Source organism: Typopeltis vanoorti, chromosome 2 (genome assembly GCF_054136105.1).
Source record: "Typopeltis vanoorti isolate ZY-2024b chromosome 2, IOZ_Tvanoo_1.0, whole genome shotgun sequence".
NCBI lineage: Eukaryota > Metazoa > Arthropoda > Arachnida > Uropygi > Thelyphonidae > Typopeltis > Typopeltis vanoorti.
The window spans coordinates 109,862,544-109,887,895 of NC_143550.1; the positions used below are offsets into that span (position 1 = coordinate 109,862,544).

The window sequence follows — 25,352 nt, forward strand, 5'->3', positions numbered from 1 at the left end:
GGGTGAAATGTGACGAGAATAAGGTATAAGAAAATGAGAAGTTATTTTTCGTAATCCTTAGTGGTATTACATGCATTTGCGTATAATATTAGTAAGGCACTAATGATGGATGCCATTTCTGTTTAACATCACTCATGGAGATGTCGCCATTTCAACAAACTTCCCTCTTCTGAACATCAAGAATTTGAAACAATGTACCACCAAAAATATGTATGGGCTACTTGCCAAGTTTATGGCCTTTTAGTTTTCGACTCTCGGAATTTAAAGAACTTGGCAACTAGGACATAAATTTTAAAGTTTTTTTCAGCATATTCGCCAGACTTTATTTGCACATTTCCCGCATCATTCTAGGAATTTGTAAATGTTTCTCTCGTAGAATGTGAACGATTGCGCAAGAAGCGATCAAAGGACAAATGTTCGATGTAGCTGGCAGGAATCAGCAAAATGATGAAAAAAAAAAAAGAAAGAAAGAAACAATAAAAAAAAGGGTGGTAAAGATGTCCGAAGAACTGCATCCACAAGGTCTATAATTTTCACTTAACAAGATTTCAAAGCGTATTTATTTTCATATGTTGAATGCAAAACTTATCTGATCAAAAATATCCACACGCCTACTCATCACATTTCCCACTCTAATACGACACGCATTAATATGGAGTTGACCACTCTGCTGCTATTCAATCTTTTGGGAAGGCTTTCCACTAGATTTTAGCGAGTGGCTGCAGTAATTCCTTTTCATTCATCCAAATGAGCATTGAACCTCCGAAGCTTAGGGTATAGACGAAGCCATTTTGTTGGAAAGATCTGGGTTCGATTATTCCCGTCCAAGACGTGAGGAACATTTATCTGGTCTCTTTCGACTAAAGGTGATTAAGCCGGCATCATATGGAGGTAGGGGATTTTTCGTTCCCCAGAACAGGCAATCCGGCCTGTGAACACACGCATCTACAGACATAGGGCTAACCACCTTATTCTCGAGGCGGTCACGATTACGAATCGTAGTAGGCTATGCCTAATACGACGGGCCACTAGGGCCTAATATACATATAAGGAGGAGGAGGAGGAGGAAATAAACATTTATGAGGTTGGTCACTGATATTGAGCGATTTGGTCTCCAATTACGAGATAGACTGACTCGCTCAACATCCCACAGGTGTTCGATGAGGTTGAAATCAGGATTCTGCAGGACAGGCAAGTTCTTCAACACCCATCTCACCCAACCATTCCTGCAGAGACCATACCACACTTTGTGGACGGAGGCATTGTCGTGTTGATCACAGTTGGCACAACATATTCGCACACATGGCGTTTTTCTAGCATCCGCCAAACTCGGACTCGTTTGTCGGACTGAGATGTTGAATCATGATTCATCACTCCGAAGAACTTCACAGCTGTAGAGTTCGATTGCGGTTAGATTTACGCCACTCAGTTGAACGTTCAGGATTGTCCTTGCAGTTGTTAGGTTTGTGTGGCCTCGTGGCAATGGAGACGACCCACGTTCTTCTGCTATGGTACGGGAGTTGCTCGCACAAGCATTTCACAACTCTGGAGTGAGTGTTTCAACCGAGCACTGCAGATTTTTTTCGTCGCGGTCTAGATTTTGTTGTTGTTGGTCCTAGGCGTTTCCACGTCACAATAACATCACCCACAGTTGATCGGGTCAGCTGCGGCAGGACAGATATTGCCAGAGCTGAGTTGTTGCAAAGGTGGCATCCTATGATAGTGCCAGGGGCGAATTCTCCACGCTTGCTATGCTTGCTGCGCAAGTTCATTAATCAACAAAGAAGTAATATTTAGTTGTTAATCAATGCATGCATTTAGAAGCATTCCATTTAGGCTTTTATTTTTGTAGACAGAAAGACATCTTAAGCTTGCGCGGCAATAATTGAGCTTTGCGTTGTGTATCGAAGGCCGACGCTAGTCAAGCTACCTTGGCTTGTTCAGTTGTGGAAGCATCGAGGTCCTCGCTTCGGCACTGTGATTTCATTCAGTCATTTCCGCTCCCTCCACGTCATCTCACCCTGTTGCTTAAACACGGGCCATACGCAGTCAAAGTAGCTCTGGCCAGTGAGCTTCAGCCAGCCTTTACAAGTGCGCGTGTTGCTTGGGAAAATTAAGTTACAACCAACTTTTTATGACGATGTTATTGACCAGTTCATAAAGAAGAACTGTAGGGTTGAATTCGTATTCAAGTAGCTAAATTGAAAAAGATAGAATACCATTTGTAAAATAAATGTTGTATTTGTGTGATTTGCTGTGCATAATTTTCTAAATACAATTTAGAAATTTATGCACAGAAATTTAGAAATTTATGCTAATTTCTAAATATAAGTACCGCGTTATACGAGGTAACCCTCGTATAACGCGGTACTTATACAACGCGGTTTCGATATAACGCGGATAAAATTGTAGTAACCTTTGTTGAATGCGGTACTTATACAACACGGTTTCGATATAACGCGGTCTACAAATTGTAGTAAGCCCTTTATCTTTTCATATGTTTTTCACCGCGCGACTTAAAAATCAAATTTTATCTTCGTTAAATTTGTGTCTGCCTGTATCCCGCATGTAATTATAAGTAGCGAATTTATATTAGGGGAAACACTCTTTAGCACGCAAGTACCTCAATTGTTTACCGTATAAAACGTTTATTGTTGAAAATTGTCCTCGTATCTGCCAGGAATGTGCATTAAAAATCATAAGTGTGTTCATCTCAAGCTGAGCACTTTATTTTCTGGTGAGTTACATACAATATGTAATGCTTGCTTTTTTGTGTAAAAAATTATTTTTATAGTAATGGTCACAAACTGCAACTTTCGGGAAAAACCAGCATTGAAAACAAAATTAATGTCTCTCGAAGAAAAATATTCAAAATCTTGGATCGGTTGAAAAATGGAGAAAAACCAGAAGCTTTTGCAGGGACTTTGAATTAAAATGAATTAACAATTCGAATAATCAAACAAAATGAACATAAAATACGAGAAAGTGTTTATTGCTGGGTAAACGATAAGTGCAAAGCGCGTTGCTCATGTACGTGGTATTCTAATGGAAAAATGGATAAATCTCTAAAGATTTCGATAGAAGATTGCACCTCAAAAGAAAATTCCTATGGATGGAAATCTTATTAAACAAAAAACTCTCAAAGTTTATAAACATTTATAATGCAGACAGGTGTTCAATGCGGATGAATCCGGGTTATATTGGGAAAAAGTGCAAAAACACACCTACATTTCGAAAAATGAAAGATCAGCTCCTGGATTCAAAGTTTCCAAAGATAGAATTACTTTACTGTTTTGTAGTAATGCATCAGGTGATTACCAGTGTTTATTAACCAATCCTCAAATCCTCGTGCTATGAAAGATTAAAGTATGCACTATTTTATTTTGCCTAAAACATTTATGCATTATGTGCAATGAAGTTCGAGTACAATTTGTAATTTTTATACTTTTACACTATGTATTTGTTTCATAGTTTATATGTTTTCTTAACATGAATTACCTCAATTAAATAAAAATATTTTTTTGTTGGATATATCATTGTTTATATAATTAAAAAAAAAAACGATGGAACCTAACCTTACTTTTTCTATGTGATCTGAGACTCGCATAACGCGATTTATATAATGCGGCATTTCTGCGGAACTTAACAACCGCGTTATACGAGGATTACCTGTACATAGTTTTAAATGATCAGTAATTCATTATTCCACTAATCAGACTCTCATTCCCTGAATGATAACAAGAGCAAGCGTGAATTTCAAGACCCGCATTCGCCCCTGGATAGTGCTACGTGGAAAGTTACTCAGCTCTTCACTACAGGCCATTTTGATGTTTGTTCGTGAAGATTGCAAGATGGTGCATTTCCTTTTATATCTGTATGAGCCATGATTGTGATGTATATAGCCATATTTGCTACTACGAAGGGATGTCTGAATATTTTTGATCACAGTGCAGTTCTTTACGATTCCTTTTACACTGAACTTTTTTCGAGAGTTATTAAATTGTTTAATTTCCAGGACAAAAACTGTACTAGCCTCGTTAATAATTAAGCACACATTATCACAAAATGTATTGTAGTCTAAACAATTATTTCACTTATCTCAAATACGCATTTCAGTGTTGTTTCATAAATCCCAGATTCATTATACAATAATATGTACTGTCCACGTGTTCAAATGCTTCATTATGAGCCGATCTGTTTCATGTCGTCTTTATAGATTGGAATGTTTTAATGAAAATGCAATTTAACTGTTTTGTTAATATTCCTTTAAGATCTTGGTGATTTTCGAAATGAGTAATGTGTAAAAGCAAGAAGTCTGCGTCAAGTTTTTGTTTACACTCTTCAAAACTGCTTCGGATGCTTTTGAAATGTTTTGAACATTCATCATCATCCTAAAATGAGTCCGAAAGGGCTGGTCGTAAGTGTATGCTAATTATTGTCTTTCATCGTGAGGAGTTATGACTAACAGGAAATCATTCCTACAAGAACCATTTCTTTTAATGTATGAGATGTCCAATGTTCCTAATGGGTAGCTTGTAGGAACTGTGGGTAATACCGAATAATATTTTGCATGTAAAGGTATTTCGAATTCGAGTAAATATGAAATTTGTTGAATGAAATCAGCCAACCAACTATATTACGTAAGTGTCCTTAGACGTTTATGGAAAAATAAACGCTTGAACTGCCGAGAAGATATATATATATATATTTTTTTTTTTTTTTTGTAATATAATGGGTGTTACGATTATGTACGATGTTGTTGCTGGCATGCAATGCGAGATGAAGGTCGTTCTGGGCTTGCGGTGATGTTGCTGGCCTGCAATGCGAAACGAAGGTCGTTCTGCGATATGTGGTAGATAGGTGCAGCAAACTTGTAATGAGAGGGTGTACTGGCAATTGCTTCTTTATTTGTTAGAGTTCAGTGGGACTTGCTGCAGTGGATATGGTTGTCCACTGCGATGGATATTTTTCCGTCGGTGAGTTCATTTTCTATCCTCTGCTTGCTGACGATTTAGCACTGAAACCAGGTGAAGGATCTTCACCAGGTTTCAGATAAGTCTATTCTCAGAAAAGCACACTGGCTTATGGTTCTGCAAAAAAAAAAAAAAAAAAAAAAAAAGACCTTACTGTAACCAAAGACTCTGGTGAAATCTACGACAATTCCTTATACAAAGGTGTTAGTTGTTTATGGTTGGTGACAATGTTCTCTCTAATACACACGCCTGTGAAGCCGTGCAGTGGACGTCACATGACAGTGAGACTCAGTCTTCTATTCATTGTCAAAGAGGAGACGACTGTAGCTCATCCTAAGTTACATATAAAGCGTACAGTATATTGTATGTATAATTACATTTTCACTTTGAATAGAAATATGTTAACTTTCATTTTTTTTAATATTTTGGGAGCTTAAAAATACAAAGTAATTTGCTATAAATAAAGGTCGAAACCGGTCTGGATAGTGACCTCTCCTCATAATGTAAAACAGAATACATCTCCTAGGAGCTGCGTTTTACATTATGAGAAAATATTAAGGATAGTGATGATTTGCTCCACCTTTGCTCCGAGCTGCCCTAGTGTTGTACCCAGGTGTTGACTTACGCTTGGATAGTTCTTCGGCATGAAACTCTTAGATTTAGATCTCCGAGTTTCGTATCCGGCTTTAAAACAATGAGGGATTTATTATCCCTTTAACTTAAATATAAAGTAAGTTGTGCACTTTTTTTTTTCGAAAATCACCGACATGAAAAAAACCAGCTGTTGTTCAGAAAATATGATAACTTTCATGTTTGCTTCCCTGACTGCTTCTGTGATTGTAAAAATAAAATTAATTCATTTGGCAATATGGTTGCTAGATGGCAGCACCTTATAAGATTTATTAATGTTGTATTTATTTTTTCTGATTCCAAGTTTCCAGTTAGTCTGTAATTGAAAACAGAAATACAGGACGTTATATTTGACGTAAATTCGAAAATTAGATGTTAATTAGAGTTAATTTGATAGAAGATTCATATCTTTATTAAACATTTAATTCAGATTTTTACCATTGTAAAAGTAAACTTTGGTAAAAGTAAGCTTTTACCGGAGCAACAACTAAGGTCATAAGAGCACTATACTATTCTCTCCATTAAACTGCGTGCATTTCTTTCGACGATTTGCCTGTTTCAAGCAATGGCGATCCAAAAACGTGATAAATGAGTGTTTTATTTCATGAAAGGAGTCATAGATGGCAGCACTAGCTTAGACTTGAATTTTTTTTTTTTTTTTTTTTTGTAGAGTATTGCTAATTTAGCATCATTACAGTCCAACTTTGCAGTCCAACTTAAAAGATTTTTCAGCATTCATTCGTCAATAATCATTATAGTCCTACATCAAATATACAAAATTATTTCATTGAAGTTTCATTTGGTATAACTGAACATACCTTGACAACCTGGTTGCCAGCCATGTATCAAACGTTTTATTTAAAAAAAAAAATAAGATCTCAATATTAAGAGAAGTTAACGGGAGATTTTAACATTAATAAGAGGATAATCTTTCTCATATAAAAAGAAGGGCTATGCAGATTAGATCTTTGTATAATTATTTGCTATTTTCAATTTCCATTTTTTTTATATATATATATATATATATATATATATATATACAGAGCGGTTGTCAATGAACTGAATGGGATGAGTTGCTTTCTCTTTTTTTTTTTTTTTTTGCGATAAAAACCATTCCATCTTATCTCCCATAAGTCATCTTCATCTGAATGACCTGACACTGCTCTACATTCCTATATTTTTGAAAATGTCTGAAGTTTTCGGTCGTATCTTTTGAATGTGTGTTCACTCGTTGATCAGCTATTTTACCGCTAGAAAAACCGGTTTCCACATTAAAGAGTTTACTATCTCCTGTAAGATCGAAAAAACGAGCTCATTTTAGAAAACTCAGCCAATATCTTCCCTTTAAAGACGACATTTGTACTTAATTACCTTGATTGGACTGCACATTCGTTGTTCTAATCATCAGTTAGAAATGTGATCAGCAAGCCTTAATTCCTGAAACTACTCCTTGATTCGAATCCTGAAACTAGAAGAATTTAAAATATTAGAAGAATTAACGTTGGAAGAATTACATACCTTTCAGATGTGATTGCTTTTATTGCTGTTGTGTTTAAATTCAAATATCGCCATGAAGGCATATTATTTTGGTAGGTTACATAAGTTAAATAATATAGGTTAATCATTATTTAAATTAAGGGGAATTAAATCCCACATTGTTTTAAAACCGAATAAGAAACTCAAGGATCGGAATCAAAGAGTTTCATGCCGAATATAGTATAGTAAACTATAAAAGTATCGGCGATACTAGCGTGGACTAATGCAGGTAGTCCAAGCACGTAGTACAAATTCGGGCAACTCGTAGCAAAGGTGGAAAAAGTTCTGATCGCTATTCTTAGTATTTTCCATAATGTAAAACCCATCTCCTAGGTGATGTATGATGTTATACATTATGGTGGGAGGTCACTACCCAGACCGGTTTCAGCCTTTATTGAGGCTTCATCAGTGAGTAGCTAGACCAAAATAATACCAAGGGTATAGCGAAAGGAACTTATATACTCTGCTATATTTAAGTAACTTAATGGGTGCACCTTTTTGACAACTCGTATAGCAGAGTATATAAGTTATAATGTTTATATAATAATAAACATTATAACAGTATATAAATATAATGTTTATATCGCCGAAATGAAGCCTATTGGCTCTTTATATTTAAGTAACTTATAGTTTAATCATTTATAAAATAAATAAATAAATCCTCTAACCCTTTTTATTCACCCAAAGGGAGTAGGCAGAGCTCCTTTAATGATAACTGGATAGTCAGTCATCATCATTCAAACATTCGCTAATGATGGAGTAGTGAAGGATGAAGACTAGCATCACTGAATCAAGGCTTATGAGGAGAGAGAGAGATAGAGTACAGCTGACAATTTGCCATCTTGTGGCTTTAAACCCTGCCATTCGTATTATTGTTTCGAAATGAATACCCAATGCTGATATGAAGTTCACCACATAGATTTAGCGTAGCTCGGTCAGTAATAATGATGTCCTTTAGTTAAAAAGAACTGGTTTCGAATTCTTGCCTTGCAGCAGGGAATTATTTTTACAAAGGCTTTTTAATAGAAGGTAAGTTAGCCGCTATCAGAAGTGAAAGACTTTTTCCCCCCCTTCTTGGGAATTTCATCGTGCAAACAAACAAACAGACAGACAAACTGGTCGCAGAATGTAAGGTGTTAACAGACAAACTTTGGCTCCATAACCTTAGCTGCTCAGACTGTAATTCAAAAATTCAAAAAAAAAAAAACATAAATACATAAATAAAATAAACAATGGTTCAGTGTTTGTATGTACTAAGCCAGATTTTTTTTCTCAACAAATACTGTGAAAAAAAAAATCTCCTTTTGAATGAAACATACTACTATCATTCATTCTCAAACACCGGATTCAAGAAGTTAATTTTTTTTTCACCTTTAAATATAAAATCCTTATAGTGAAGCGATATCTTACCTTATCTCTCAAGAACATATCTTAAGCTTATCGGAAGATGTAAAAAAAGTAGGAAGTTGGCAGCTTATAACGGGATTTCAGGATAAAAAAAAAATTATTCACAGCCTCAGACTATACAAGTTCAGAATATTGTTCGAGAAGATTATGACAAAAGAAATAAAGTCATTTCGCTTCCTCTTCCTTTAACATAAAGGAGCTATGTTCTATATGATTAATGTGATGGTGGGAGAAATAAACTGGAGAATTAAAATGAAGTGTCTCCGCTGTACTGCAAGTAGGTTTATGTTGAAACTAAATATAGAGCATATTGCAGCATTACATAAATATTCTCCACCTCGCAGCAATTCTGAAAGTTCCGAAAATAGAATCAGTAAATAGCCTGCTTTGGACTTTAGCAACATGGTAAGGAAGCTAGTGGAATTTTTGGAGTCGGAATTTTTGGAGTGGAATTTTTATTCGCGATATCAATCCAGAAAATGTGAAGGCCACTCAGCTTTGAAAATCAGCTTTTCAGTAAATGTAAAATTATAAAAATAAATATAAAATAATAATAGTAATAATAACCTCACCCCCACCTATGTTAATATTGTCCTAGAAGTATACAATATTTTATGGACTGAAGTTATAACCCCCCCCCCAAAAAAAAAGACATAAAACTAATGCTTTAACACAAAAATTTCAGAGGTAGTGCCCACTGCCTTATTCCATGGTAAGTCAACTTTAGATGGCTTAGGGAAACTGACACAATATTCAGACCTTTACTAAGGCAACAGTACTCTCTCCCAGAATCGTTGGTACTTTGCAGGCGAGACTTACAAATTGCACAGGAATGCATCGGAATGATACATAAAGATAGTAGAATGTGTAGAACAGAGAACTGTCCCAACCACGCTTCTAATCTCATCAGTTACCTTGCAGATTTTAAACAGATGAGATTTCATACTTCAGAATCAAAGAGCGATGAAGTAATTGCATTCCAACTTTATGGGGGTAAAAGATGTCCATCACCTACTGGTTAATGTTCTTAATGTTCTTTCACACTGAATGAAACGATGGCGACCTGAAAAACCTTTAAAAATATACAAAATACAGAAACGAAGTCATTCCGACATATGTGTTTGAAGATTTAAGAAAACTGTAAAACCATATAATATCAAGCTAAAATTCGTTAGGGATTTTTGAATGCTTTGATATCTTTAAAATTTTCTTGAAACTCGAACGCTAACGCTATTTGGAAACGTGGAAAAATCATTATAATAACACATGATAATGAATAAGGTACTAAACGTACTTGTAACGGAGTATTGTCAGAGTTGGAAAAAGTGGTAGCATTTAATTTGATAATGTTGTTTTCAGCAAAGTTTTGGTAACAACTCTATATCGGAGATTGATACTAAATTGACAACCCTGGAAAAACATGCATCCATTGTACATGACTGACCGATCCTTTATAACCATCCATAAGTGTTCGAATGCAAGTTGAAAGCATTAAGGTGATCTTACAGCGAAAAACGAAGCTGTAAACAATCCTTGCTTTAAAGTAATAGTTCAATGAACATAGCTAGTGCTAGACAGGATTCCCATTCAGTTCTTTCAGAGCTGGTTGAGAATCCTGTGTAGAATGACAACTTTTATTAGCACCTTTCAGTTAAAGATGGATTAGCTGTTAATCTCATAAAGAAGTGACAAGTTTTACTATGGGAAACTCAGATTTTTCATCCCATAATACAGCAAAACAGTTACACATTACAGATATAGGAAACAATGTTCATAGAATCAAACATCTCATCATATCCTTAATTAGATTGTTATGAAGCCAAGTTACATGGTCGCCACAGACTATTGAGGCTGGTATGAGAGGAAAAAGAAAGCTATAAAGAAAGTGATCATCTTAGCATCAATCATGAGGCTTACTCAGTGTTTTAAGACGTATATTAGCTTCACTTTATACCTTTGATTTTTTTTAAAAAAAAATCTCTTATGAACCTTATGCAACTAACCTTTAGAGTACTTTTTATTTACAGAATTTATTTAAACAAAGATACAAGTGATATATCCCTAGTAAGAGATGTTTCCTTCGACTTATTCGTGTTGTTTCCAGCGAATTATTTACTACCCATTCTCATAATTCTAAAACGTATAAATAGCGGGATTGGGGAACCTAAAATTTGCTCTCCAGTCTTTTCCTTTTAATCCGGAGCGTGCTTGAGAACGAAGGGAGGTGAGATGGATTAGCTTGACGCGAACGGAAATAAAACCATAAGGCCCCGAAGCATTGCGGTACCCCTTTTTTATTTAGAACAACATCGCTGCGTAGAAATCATTTTTATGTCAACTTCTTGACTCGATTATGATTTAGTGAGATTATATCCATTGTTCAGCTAGTATCTTTACTTGTGCTCTTAAATTGTAGCTAAGCTTTTGTATTATTAGCAAAGGATTAGATACTTCAGCAAAGATCAGCAAACTACTCATAACCGCTTCCATAAAAAGTGGATACAGGCCACACCTGCAATTGTCTCTTGTAGCCAATACAAGGTTAATGGAACAGTCACTTCTCGAAACTGGTAGCAAAACTGTATCTATATTTGTCATACATTTTGTTCTTTAAAGAGATTTATCAGAGAAAGTCCAAACATTTTACGATTAAAACTTTTACTGGAAAGAAATATAAAAAATGGCAGAAATCGAATTCGAGAAAGGCCTCGATTTGTTGCGTATCGTTAGCAAAATGACAGTAATTTAATTGATTTTAAATGAACATTATCAGCGGTAAGTGAACTAATCAAGATAATCAAAATAAAAAATAAAATAAAAGTCAAACTACAACTAAACAGGTCAGGTTAATTTAACTCAACCTACTCCATTATATTTACAACTGTTTATAACCAAAATTGAACACAAACACGAACTGAAAGTAACCCTTTCTTAAATAAACCAAAATATGATAAAAGAAAAAAAAAACAGAAGAATCAAAATCAATATTATAAGAATTGAAGTTGTAAACTGAGCGGCTTGAGTGAAAATAATTGTGAAAACTACAACAATCATTAAAAAAAAACATATCAAAAACAAAATTCTAAAGATAGTATATAAACTTTTAAGAATAATTATTTACAATAAATTCAACTTCGACAAGGCATATGTTGCTGACAGACGCTTATAAGTAGTTAATCTTCCTAGCGAAATCGGAAAGGATAACTAAGAAGCAGCCATTGAATCGTACGTCATCAGCGATAACATGGCTACTCAGAAGTAGCCACGCTATCGCTGATGGCGTACGATGTTCCTGCTTGGAAATAGGGTGCAACATACCTCAGAAATATAACAAAGTCCAACATTTTATAACCGGACGTACGTTTAATGCCCATCTATTTGAAAATGCAAACATTCTGCCATCAATATGAAATTACTTTCAAAAGACATCATGGAAATGCTAACATCGATCCAAAAATTACGAACAGTTAATCTTGATTCATGACAGCAAGTCACATAGCTAAGGAAATATATATTAAGGAGGAGGAAAGTTCTAAAAGAAACGATAAATATAATGTCTATATGAATGGAAACAAAACGGAAGGAAGGAACGATCCACAACGGATCTGTAGAAGAACTAAGTCACTTTGATGGAATAAGAATGAAGCGTATCTCGAAATAAATCAACAAAAACAAAGGAATTATTACTATCACAAATAGTTTTCAGTAGTTGGAGTTAACGAAAAAAAAAAACAAACAAAAAAAACTGTAAGATGGAATATTTAATTTTCTTCCTTGTTGCCGAAGCTGCAAAAGATAAGAGAAAGCTTGTGGCCTTTTTCACGAGCGATATGGTCAAATTAATGAATTAACGAAACATTACAGTTCATCAGTTAGAGTTCGTAGATATCTGAAATAAATAAATAAAAGAATGTACAGTTTCTTAAATTAATAGTTAGGTTCGGTTTCTAAGGCGCGCATGTGCTTCACTCTAACATTTCTTTGTCGATGATAAATGAAAAGTGATCCATTAGCTTAAAGAAAGACGTGAATAGTTTTTCAAAATCTGTCTATGATGATGAAGGCAAGCGGTTTGTGTGTTTTAAGACAAAAAAAGAGAAAAAAAAAACATATTTTCAATAGTCGAAAACTGTTTTTCGACACACATTATTGAATCCTATTTCAATTCATTTAATATTTGGCGAGAGTCACAATGCATATGAAGTTCAAAGAATTACAACCTCGGTCAGGAAGAGTTTTTTGTTGTTGTTGTTTATCTAGCCATTTTAGAAATCGTGTGAACATTTGCTTCTTTAGGACTAATATCCATTTGCAACAGACATTTCATTTCATTGATATTTAGACAAAAGCGTAATTAGCTGTTTAATGGTTAAAACACTCTCCATTAAAATACAGTTCCCTCTTTAAATATGGTATAGGTTTAAGAGATACTGTAAACCACATTAATACAAGGGTACACATTAATTACAAGCACTACTGCCGAATAGTTGGAGAGCACAGATGCTGGCAGTTATAATACACGAGTTTTCATAGAAATAGTAGCAAAAGCACATTTTTTTTTAAATGATAGCTAAGAAAGCAGATGTTTTTAACCTTCCTACCAAACTGTAGGCATGGAAAAGGCTGATTTAGACTTTCGTTTTCAGGACTTTCGTCCCTATAAAAACTAACTTAAATCATATTAAGATTTTTAGCATTTCTTGACTTTTTTTCACAATTTCTTTCAGTGTTTCACCGAAAATATATATATTTAAAATTTTTATTTTGTATTAGAATTAAAAGAGTGAAGACCATTTTGTTTCTTAACTATTTGTTTTTTCGAAAGGAAGGGCAGGGAGAATACCCCTGTATTCTCCTCGGTAACGCCACCACTGTTGCAGTGCGCTCTGCTCCAGCTGTTCTTTAAACCCTCCAGATTCAACCAGCAGGAAGTGCGTCATTCTCTCGATTTCCAACATCTGTTTACAATATTTTACGCATTGTTCTCCGCAATCCTTCGTGCATTCTCTAATTACATACCAAATAACTTTTAATGAATCCTATTTGGCTTTGCGATACCTTTGTAGTCTTGATACTGGATCTGCAGACGAAGTATCATAGAAGATGCCATAGGTTCGATTCTAATCACCCAATAGGGAACTTTTTATAGGCTTTTTTCATAGTCAAAATTTGCTTCTTGAATATGTATAATCTTCTTAGTATTCATATTCAAGAAGCAAATTTTGACTATGAAAAAAGCCTATAAAAAGTTCCCTATTGGGTGATTAGAATCGAACCTATGGCATCTTCTATGATACTTCGTCTGCAGATCCAGTATCAAGACTACAAAGGTATCGCAAAGCCAAATAGGATTCATTAAAAGTTATTTGGTATGTAATTAGAGAATGCACGAAGGATTGCGGAGAACAATGCGTAAAATATTGTAAACAGATGTTGGAAATCGAGAGAATGACGCACTTCCTGCTGGTTGAATCTGGAGGGTTTAAAGAACAGCTGGAGTAGAGCGCACTGCAACAGTGGTGGCGTTATGGGAAGCAAGGCTACCTGACCTTCCAGGATTAGAACTATTCTGGAATGTCAGGTAATCTGTTTCGTACTGAGGTTATAGGAGTTTTTTTTCGCAGAAACCAGAGTTTTTCATCTTGATAAACAGATAAACCAAAAGAACAAACAGAATTAATGAACTGGTCTCTATAGCCTTAGTTTTGCAGTAAGTCCAGCTAAGTCAATCACATAAATGTGTACGAGAAATTGTTGCACGTAACCATCCTTATAGAGCAGCAGTTTCCGAGATATTGGCCTGTCTGGCTTTGGATTTAGTCTTTGTCGATTATCGTGCACACCTGAAAGCAGATATCCTCTTTCAGAGACAATCTGTCTCCTATTTATATCATACACCTTGCCATCTGCAATCAATTACGCATTACTCGCAAGAAGCAAGTTTATTTCGATTTAATTTAACATTCAATATTAAATTTCAATTAATGTATTTAATTAACAGGCTAGATAGAGCGCCATATTAATATTGTAGAATTTTTTGCATTGGTTTACAAACACATATCATCACCTCTGTATAATCAGACCACATTGAGCTGCCACCAATTTTTGACTCTGCTATTATCGCATTATCTATTAAGTGTAAATTCCTCGCATCATAGACAATATAGGTTCATATCAAAGCTAAACATTAAAGACGATGTGAGTTGAGAATAATCTTAAGGGAAGAGTATATAAAGTTGTTATTTTGTTAAGTTTTAGTTGAAATATTCAACATTAAATACTTAACAATACGTTAAATACATTTTGATTCATAATGAATGATAATAAAATTAAATATTATTAGGATGCTCAGAACGTAACTGAAGAACGACAACAAAAAGCCTTCCAAGAATAGACAGAAGTGTGTGTGTGTGTGTGTGTGTGTGTGTGTGTGTGTGTGTGTGTGTGTGTGTGTGTGTGTGTGTGTGTGTGTGTGTGTGTGTGTGTGTGTGTGTGTGTGAAATGTGCTGTTGAAAGATAAAAAAAAAAAAAGCAATCTGCTTCTCAATATACTTACCCCCGTTGGTTTCGGGTTTTGTTGAAGTGACACACAGACGGCGGTAGAGAACTTGTCTATTTATGTTGTTGTTGGCATCAGTAAGTGTAGTTATCTGAGTTGCAGTAAAACACAGTACATATGTACGATTTTAAATAGGATGCCTTGAGAAAACTGTCCTATATTTGCAAGGACATGATAAAATACCGTAATTATTGCATGTTATATGTTTATATTAAGTCATGAAGCACTCATTGCAGCGGTTTTAGTTCATAGAAATTATAAATAGTTCTCGAAAACCAAGAAATTGAACTCCATGTTAAGTTCATTTGCATGAAGAAATTTCACTAATTTATTAGCTTTTGCTTTACAATAATCAAGTGAAATGGGATAAATCTCTGTGTAAAATGCATATTTTACAGAGATGTGTAATACAAATTATACGCTGTTAGATAAATATACAGTCATCACCTTTAAATAATTTGCGATATTTTTAATAATTAAAGATTCGTCCAACTATTCGATCCGATGAGTACTGTTTTGCAGACGTTACATCTCATTTCGAACATGATTAACCTGATTCAATGGAAGGTTAACTGAGAATTCTGTTGCAGTAGATTTAATACGGATAATCCGTAGGTTAACTCTGATGGACTTGAATTTCTTAAAATAGAAATCGTGGGTTCTTCGAGTAGTGAACACATATCACTGCAAACGCATTCAATTCCACTGGGGGGGGGGGGGGGGGGCGTGTAACGTTGGGTAGTATTCCCCAGTATGTGTTTCTTCTAAATTCCATGTTTGTGTCAGAAAATATCAACTCTCCTAAGTTTCTTCGTTTTTTTTTTTTATTCTTCTTTTACTGATAATGCATAAATTAATAATAACCAGAATATAGTTTATTATGTTGAATTTTTTCTTGACAATATTTCATAAGACTATTACACTTTTTTTATATAATATTTATCAAGTAGCTTTATTTTATCCTCCTACATGTTTCGCCAATTTTTCTATTGGCATCCCTCAGGGAATACAAACTAGTAAGCTAAAATGAAGGTTACAGACTAGGTTATTAACTGATGGTTCTAATTCATACAAAATATTGGTATTGTGCGTGACAATGTGCGTGTCTCATTAACGTGATTTATTCGTTATGGCTCATGACGTAATTGCTATGAAAGTTCATTTCTTTGATGTTTAATGATCTGATAAAAGTTTTCCAAATTTCTGGTAAAATTAGACCTTGATTCTTGTTTAGGTTATCAGTTTTACGGGCGACTGTAGCTGCTTCTTTAAAGGTTCTGGAATGGTAGTTATCTTCTATGTATGGCATAAGGTTCTTATCCCACTCAATGTGATGGTTAGTAGAGGCAAAGTGGCATGAAAGGCCTGAAATGTATTGTCTGTTATTTCTGACATATCCTATGTGTTCTTTCTTTCTCGTTTCAAAGCTTCTAGAGGTCTGACATACGTAACTAATACCACATGAGCAAGGTATATATACTGGTATATATGAACAAGGTATATATTATGTACTCCAGAGTACTTGTAGAATGGGTGAGGATCTTTCGGTGATCTTAAAAATTTCCGAATAGTGTTGATTGGTTTGAATGCCACTCTGATCTTATGTGGTTTTAAAAGGTTAGCTAATTTTTTGGAAATGTTGCTGACAAAAGGAATCGTAATTGTACTGATGTATTGGACGTCATCACGTTGTCGATGTGGTATATCAGTAAAGAGAATCTTGTTATAGAGTCTTTTTGGGTAACCATTTAAAGAAAGCTCTCTGGATATTGTGGTTAATTCCGTTAGTAGGTCATCCTTGTCTGTTGTATACTGTATAGCTCTTTTCTTGAGACTATGGATAATGCTAAGTTTCTGAGCAATGTGATGAGCTGAGTTGAAATGGAGGTAACGTCCAGTATTTGTAGGTTTTCTGTATACAGATAGGTTGATACTATTATTGGTTTGTTTCTTTATTAAAATGTCAAGGAATGGCAGTTTTTTATCTTTTTCCATTTCTAATGTGAATTTGATGGTATTGTGGAAACTATTGATTTGGTTGAGGTAATTCATTAGTTCTTCTTTCGTATGATCCCAAATGATAAAGATATCATCTACATATCTGTACCAAATTTTCGGTTTGGGAATGATCTGGGATAAGATTTTTTTCTCTAGATCTTCCATGAATAAGTCAGCACAAGGAGGTGAGAGGGGGCTACCCATAGCTAATCAGTTATAACCTAGTCTGTAACCTTCATTTTAGCTTACTAGTTTGTATTCCCTGAGGATGCCAATAGAAAAATTGGCGAAACATGTAGGAAGATAAAATAAAGCTACTTGACAAAAGTATATAAAAAAAAGTGTAATTGTCTCAGAATATAGTTTGTTGGGTGTTTCTTTATTTTCTTCAACTAGCGAGGAATTTGATGTTATCAATGATCTAACACAAATTATCCATCTGCCCATGAAAATAACAGATCATCTTGACAACTGTTCCAGTACCAATACCCTTAAGCAGCTTGCTTTCCAAATATACTGTAGATGCCAACGATCCACTTGGTAACTCAACCATTTAAGTAGATGTGGATTTACCTAAAACTCAAGATTCGCATATAGTCTATACTGAAGCGTGCAACAGCTAAGAAAGAATCAACAGAAAATCCAACTTCGAAGCCGCTTAAATGTAGAAAGCTTGTGTCCTGCTCAGTTACTTGACTAAGGGAGTCCTCGTTAAAGCTGTTGGGTGCTACCTCCATCCTTGCATGCCTCCGCTTCTTGCATTTAGATGATAACGTTGTAATCACGAAAACATGATGCTGATCTCCTGACATCAGAAAATCACACCAGAAGAATTGTAAAGAGTTGGAATATCATCACCTCTCCTGATCCACATGGCTTTCTCTCTGTCATATTCTCTCCTACTCGCCTAACATCTAGATTCAAGAATATACGAAAAAGATGAAAGTGAAACAACACGAAAAGAAATCTCTGTGTCCTTCCTACTAAAGCAACATAAACGTTGGCTTGGCCATAAAATTATTGCCCTATTACCTTACCTTAGCTTCTATTCTGAAGTGATGGATAACCTCAATAGCACCATCATATATGGATTCAACCATTCTCACTCTGCAAGAAATGTGCAAGTCAATCTCATCCACTTTTGAACAGAAGCAATGAAAATGTTGGCAGACACTGGTATTATCCTAATAAGCATTCCCAGGGCAGTCAATCAAGTCTAACTTTGAGGTCTGTTTTCGAAATTACCATCTTACGTTCTATAAGATGAAGATTTCACTCTTTACAACTTAGCTATCTGTTTCATCTCATAGTTCATTATTTAATGCTATGCTGGATGGTTTCCTCATTTCTGGTTTCCCTAATAATGTGGGAATACCAAAAGGGCTCTGTACTTTCTCTTGTATCCTTCTTCTTCTTATATATAAACGCCTTTTTCTAGTCATCTCAGATCCTACCCATAGTTTTGGTTATGACTCTAACACCCTTACACCTCTTCATTTGACACACGCTGTAATGCTCACGCTGTAGTAAGATATAGAAGATCACTCTTCAGGATCTTCTATATCTTAAATACTGCTCTCCGTGCATTCTCCATTGATGCACTTCCATGATGCCAACACATGGTGGGGGTCTCATTTCTCAAAAGAAGGGACTCACACTAATTCTATTTATCTTCGAGAATGTACTCAGAAAAATCTGGTAGGCGGTATAAATTTCTTTATTCACTTCGCACGCTCGCTTAAGGCCTTTTGGGATCCACACCGCTACATAAAATCGAGTCTGGCGCTTCAAAAATGAAATATGATAGGACAAAATGACAAACCAGCATTCGACAGTAGGGGACAAATAATGCAGGTTAGAATAATAAGAAAAATGCGAGTGTGGTCTGATAAAAAAGACTGCAGGTGACGCATTTTTATAATTACTTCTTGAAAACGAACTATAAAATATAACACCATTTAATTATTTGTTCAAGACTTGTTTGATATACAGAATGTACAGACCGAAGAAAAATTAACGAATAAATCCATGAATGAGTTTGATAACAAGGCAATTGATGAACTGAACTTTTGCTTAAGGTATTATTACACTGTACTCAAAAAAAAAAGACATGCTTTGCAAAAAATTTGCATCCGATATTGTACGATTTATACACAAAGACAAGAGAACACCTCAAATAAGCAAGTTGCTCAAGAATCTTATCAACCTAAAACATCATTATATTTTTGTGCTCTTTGAGGAACACTCCAAACAAAATGACATAAAACTCAAAATTAACGGACCAGATTACATCAGAATGCAATCTGGATTCCGTAATTGCATGAACTCAGGCAACTGAACTCCACACTAAAATCAAAACAAGTCAGGCATACGATAAGATTTATCTTGTGTCTTACTCTTACTCGAGTTCCCTAGTTTTTCTTCCTTCCAACTCTAACTCACCTCCTTCCAACTAGCCCTCAACTGCAAAACCGAAGTGCAATATTCCTTACCTTTAATAGTATTTATTGCAATGTAATCGTCCGTATTCTTCTGCCGGTTTTACTGATTTGCAGGATTAAATCCTTTTTAACTGTTAATATTTGATCCTTTTATACTATAAGACATTTGCTTTGGATTTATTATTGGACCATGATTCTTTATATATATATGTATACAATCGTCTACAAGTTTCGCCAGCTTAAGTCTGTCTGGCTTCTTCAGGAGTTCACTTCACTAATATTAAATGCTAAAAAAAAAAAATACCGTATCAACATTAAAATTAATTAAAATTGAAAACACGCGTGGCATTAAGAGCATAGAGCGTGAAGACTTAGTCATTGTTTGTAGATCGCGGTTTGTAGTTTTTCGCGAAATTGAGTTCTGCTAAACATAGTGAATTTATTAAGCTTTTCCAAATGTGTTTTAATATCATGCTCTGATTTCCGTTGAGATCCTACTTTCTTCCGCAAAGGAAAAAAAAAAAAAAAAAAAAAAAAAAAAAAAAAAAAATACTCACCTTCTCCCTACATCGACCAATTCCAGAATTGGCTGCAAACGTAGGTCTAGAAAAAGTCCTTTCCTAGATCGTCGATGAAAACGGATATATCTCTCTCTTCTATTCACCTGGTGCTATGACAGTCACCGTGATGTTATTCAAACACTATAATAACGGACGAAAACTATGAATTGGAACATGCAGTTAACATTTGAATTGAAATATTTTCAAATGAATGGAAATAAATAAGGTGAAAAGCCAATCAGTTATTTGAATTAAATACCTGGTTTGCCAGTTGTTGTTAGTAGAAATATAAATAAGATCAGGTATGCTTTTTTTTTAAACGTTTATTTTTCGTTATATAGTAAAACCTTAAGAAATTATTAACAAACCGTGCTTATCAACCCGTTAAATCTACCATAAAAATAAATCTTAAAATATATCGGATATATGGTACCATTAAATACCACTTCCAAATTTATTGCAGTTTTAAAAAAAAATTTACTCAAATATCCACTCCGTTTTATTAAGTTTTATTACCTATATCTGTTTCAACTGTAGTTTAAATGCCCTCCCATACAACCCATCTCTATTAACATTTTCATCTTACTATTACTAAGTCTTTTAACTGTGCTGATGAAATATCTGTTTCACTTACCAAATCCCTTTTCTGGTGTTTTCAAATGACTTTCCTCATTTGTTTCATGAATTGATTTTCGGCGTAGAAATTTCATTACAGTGATGTCCATGCCTAGCTTTTCCCCAACGAATGCCACGTCCGCATCAAACCGCATCATCCGATATGTACATGCTGTTACAGTATATTTCTATACTGTACACACAACGTTTGGGTTACGTAGACACAGGTACTACCATTCGAGCACCAATTATATTGGCCTCATTTACACCGATGGCAGTAAACACACACCTCGCCTTAACTGTGTCGCAACCTCAAAGTGTATTTAGATGCTTGACACGCTCATCCTATACGGGCGCTAACCGTCTAAGGTACATCACCGCTCTTCTATACAACAAAATCAGAGAGAATTGAATGATCATCCATTACTTCTCTTCCCAGGATTACCTGGAGTCTCGGAATTGAATCGACAAATATTTCCGAACATTCGAAAATTTCTGTGCGAGTTTGCAGATTTTAGAGCATCCAAGATCTCATCAGTTACATTGGTGTAACAACATCACACGGTTGACGTAATTCAACTCATATGACGTCATTATTATGGTTATTCTGACGTATTATTTTTTGTGAATGTCCATTATTGTGTATGTATCTTAAATAAACCAAGGTAATAATGAATCGATTTAAAATGAATCAGGGTTCATGAAATAATCATCTGTTCTAGGCAAAATGGTATTCCTAGTCAACATCATCATGCGAACAGCCTCAAAATGTTTTTTTTTCTTTTTCTATCAACCAAAACTTTATATTTAACCGAAGGACATATGTAGCGACTGCACTACTGCAGGTCATTTTCCTGGAGATGTTCGGTTAGCCTGCTCATAGGTTAACCATAACGCACATATTTTTAATTTATTTTCTTGTGACTATATAGTTTGTCTTGTCCGTTGTAAATGCTGAGTTCAGTGTTGAAAGGTAATGTACTAAATTAACGGTAAGTGTAGTGATTCCTAATGTTTTATTTTAATTTTTTTGCTGACATTTCAGAAAACAGTCTAATTTATGTGCAGTGTCTTTAACATGAAATACAAAAATTGTGTATATATCATTAAGGTTTTAGGAGTAGGACCCGTGTATTTTCTTTTCGGAATTTTGATAAGACACTTTTTGATGTAAGCGTGTTGTCTAGAAGTTTGTAAGTGATTCGTGTTTTTCGAAGGAATTTCTTGGCACTTGTCTAGTTTAATCAGTTAAAGTTAAGTATTATATACGGAGGACCAATGGTATGACTTCCATTGTGAACGTCTCCCATTCACCTTGGTGAGCAGCAGTTTTAAATCGTAAAAATAATTTAGCTACAAAATTAAGTGTGTCAGTGACGTCCGCATTTAACTATTACCATAAAAGGAAAATTTAAAGACTACCGCGCATTTAATTTTGCATTTCAGTTATTTCAGATTCGTGAAATTTTCCAGGAGAAGGTCGAATAAATGTCAAAGATCATTTATTCTTTCTATTTTTCGTGTACCTCCGCCAAGTTTATTGTAGTTCTAAAGCGTTGACTTCCTATGGGAAATGAAGTGTCGTAGAGGATAAAATAAATAAATCCTGTGACGTCTTTTATTCCCCAAAGGAAGTAGGCAAAGATGGCAACAGTTGCCTGCCGCTATTCTTCCTGAACTCCAGCGGATCATTGATAATTTCGGGCAAGCCATCATTCTTCAGAAAAATAAGTTTGAGCTAAAGCAGCCTTGCTTACTCTGTCGAGAAATAAAAGGTTAGCGGACTTATTTTCTTTTATTAATAATAGGTTAACAGGATATCCTAATATTAATAAAAGATTAAAGAGTCTAACCTTTAGTGAGTCTGAGTCTCATAAAAAAAAGTGGAATATATAAATGAGATCTTTGTATCAATATTCCTATTTTAATTTAAGTTTTTTCTATATGGAGTAATTACCTATTTATAGAGTAATTACACATTTGTACAGCTACAGAGTTACGCTCGTCTAGCTCAATGGATTGAACGAAACAAGCGTTGAATGTATTTTTTACCACTGGTTCATTAGCCTGTTTTACAGTAGAAAACCAACTTTCTGGTGATATTTGAACCAGGTTATCTTTCCTGAACTAACACAATTTGACAAAATGGAATTTTCTGTATTGTAGGTTTAAGTTACACTAAGAAATGAGATCATGAAACTTAAATTTCTGGAGCTACTCCTCGATTCAAATCCTTAAAATACTAATAATTAAAATTGCGGGGGATGCTATGCATGCACATTATTTTCGACAGATAAGTGAAATTGTTTAGTCATTTATAAAATAAAGAAATAAATTTTAAATAATATTCATCCCAACATCATGGGATGAATATTATCCATAAAATGTTGAGCACTCTATAACACAAGTGAGTGAAAGATGCCACAATGACCTTTCGTTGTAGAAGACTCCAGCTAGATTCATATGGAATTCTGAGTAGAGTAAATTAAACTTATAAAATGCACTGCAGGAAAGGCAAAAATATAAGAAGACAGAGTGTCTGGAAAATTTATGGTGTTCAGATATAAACTTTTCCAAGCATGATTACTACCTTCATCGCTGCACTTCTGAAAGTGTAAAAGAGGCACTCGTGTGAAGATAATGCAGTATTTGTCCTTTGGGTGGAAATATCTTGGTTCGAATCCCGTCTGAGACATATGATAAATCTTTAATAAGGGCCCTTCACCTAAAAGTGAGTTAGACTCATAAAAAGGCTGAAGGGTTTTCCACTCTTCAAAAGGCTAGTGTTTCATACCACAAAAGATGGTCGAAGACCACAAATTAACAATATAATACACTGGCCTCATAGCTATAGTTGACTTCATATGAATCTTGCAGATTCATTTTGTCATTACGCTATACAGCGTGGCACCTTAATAGTGTGACTTTGCTTCAGAACAAAAGCTGGTCTCTCTCTCTCACTATTAAATATAATTTTGAAATTGTTGCAATGTAAGAGAAAATCACAACTGTGATGAAAAAAAGAACGCGAAAAACAAACTATCACAGAGAAATATTTTGAGAAGTGAGCTTCATCTATCATGAGATTTGATTAGATTTATTCGAGATTCAGGGAAGAGATTCACGTGTGTTAGGTTTAAAGAGGCAATTAAGATAACTAAAGATAATTTGGCTATGGTAGGAGGATAAGAGACTGATATATACCCATTCTTTTTCTTTTTAAAAAAATAAATTCTTGCTTTAGCGCCTGTGTAGCTCAATGGAAGTAGCGTCTGTCGTCCATGGTTAGACTGCCCGAAGAAAGAGCGTCTTAAGTTCTTCTAGTCGCCGACTAGAAGAACTTTTACTAAGCTTTTTTCGACCATTTCCCGAGTTAGTCGATCTCTGACACGGGCAAGCAGTTTTTTATTTATTTATTTGTTTGTTTTTCTACAGGAAACTCGGGTTTTTCGTTTCGTAAACTCGAGAAAATCGACCACAGTATTTCAGACATATGGATAGGGACTACGAAATGGCAACGCTTGTCAGCCGCATCTCTTTACCGGTACTGTGTATAATTAGTGATAGTTTTGGGCAAGCTATCTAAGATTGGCTACCAGTGGAGAGAGAACTTCTACCTCAGTCTTCAAAAAGCTACAGCTAAAACTACCTAGCCTACCCTTAGAAGGAAATAAATAGTTAGCCGATAAATTTTCAGTTTAGACAGCTCAAAACTTTTATAGCTTGAAGGCACTGCCTTCCTTCCTTGGAGTTTGAAGCATAACAACACCGATAAAAAAACTACTTCATTTTTTATTTTTATTTTTCCTTTTTAAGATGAAAGAATTTTCTTTAAGAAACCTTTTAAGCAACTATCAAAAGGGAAATTGGACATATTTACCTAAGAATCAAAGATCTGGAAAGAAAAACAGCATGTAGCCTACTGAAGTGATATTTGAAATTTATCCGTATGTCATAAAGAAAAGAATAGAAATGTTTTTTACTTTTAAAACATATAACAGTGGACCATTTTTAATGACAATTTCATCCATGAAAGGTTATAAACCTATCTAAGTAAAGTGGATATTAGATCTAGCATTATTTCAAAGCCGAATGTAGAAACTATGAAAGTTTCGTAAAAATAGGCTGACCATAGAGGGAAAAGGAAGATGAGATATTTCCTTGAGACAAAAACGGGACATTGGGATGGCAAAAACAGGACGGGCGTTTAGTAATATTTTGTATTCATGAAAAAGCAAGACGATAAAAAAGTTTTATTACATAAACATATTATTTTTGCCAAGTCTTTTGCAACCACCAAAATTGGTCTTGTTATCTGCACACAGAGTAATAATTTTGTTTCGTACGGCAGATTTGTCACTTACTTCCTTCAACATAGCACACTGTATGTCGAATGTTTCACCAGGTAAGGAAATAAAGTCTATAATTTTGTCTTGAACACCACAATTTGGCAACAAGTACCACACAACGACTGGAAAAAGTTTGATGTCTTTTTTTGTCTGATGCATCTGAACTGACTGTAATGCTTTTTGTTTTATTCAAATCCTCTATTACTTCGCCCAGTATGTGTGGTGATAAAACGTTGCTAATTCCTGCTTCTGATTTGGTAAGTGCGGAAGAAAATTTTTGTTCA

At 34.8% G+C, this 25,352-nt stretch overlaps 1 protein-coding gene across 1 annotated transcript in view; it reads right to left on the reverse strand.

Annotated features, from left to right (window-relative positions):
- Positions 1–25,352, reverse strand: part of LOC150109328 (pancreatic alpha-amylase 2a5-like) — a 94,440-nt gene that overhangs the window by 29,235 nt on the left and 39,853 nt on the right. Inside the window, exon 2 of the mRNA XM_090412583.1 lies at positions 20,102–20,245. The gene's annotated coding sequence lies outside the window, so the exon portion shown is untranslated. The remainder of the gene's footprint in view (positions 1–20,101; positions 20,246–25,352) is intronic.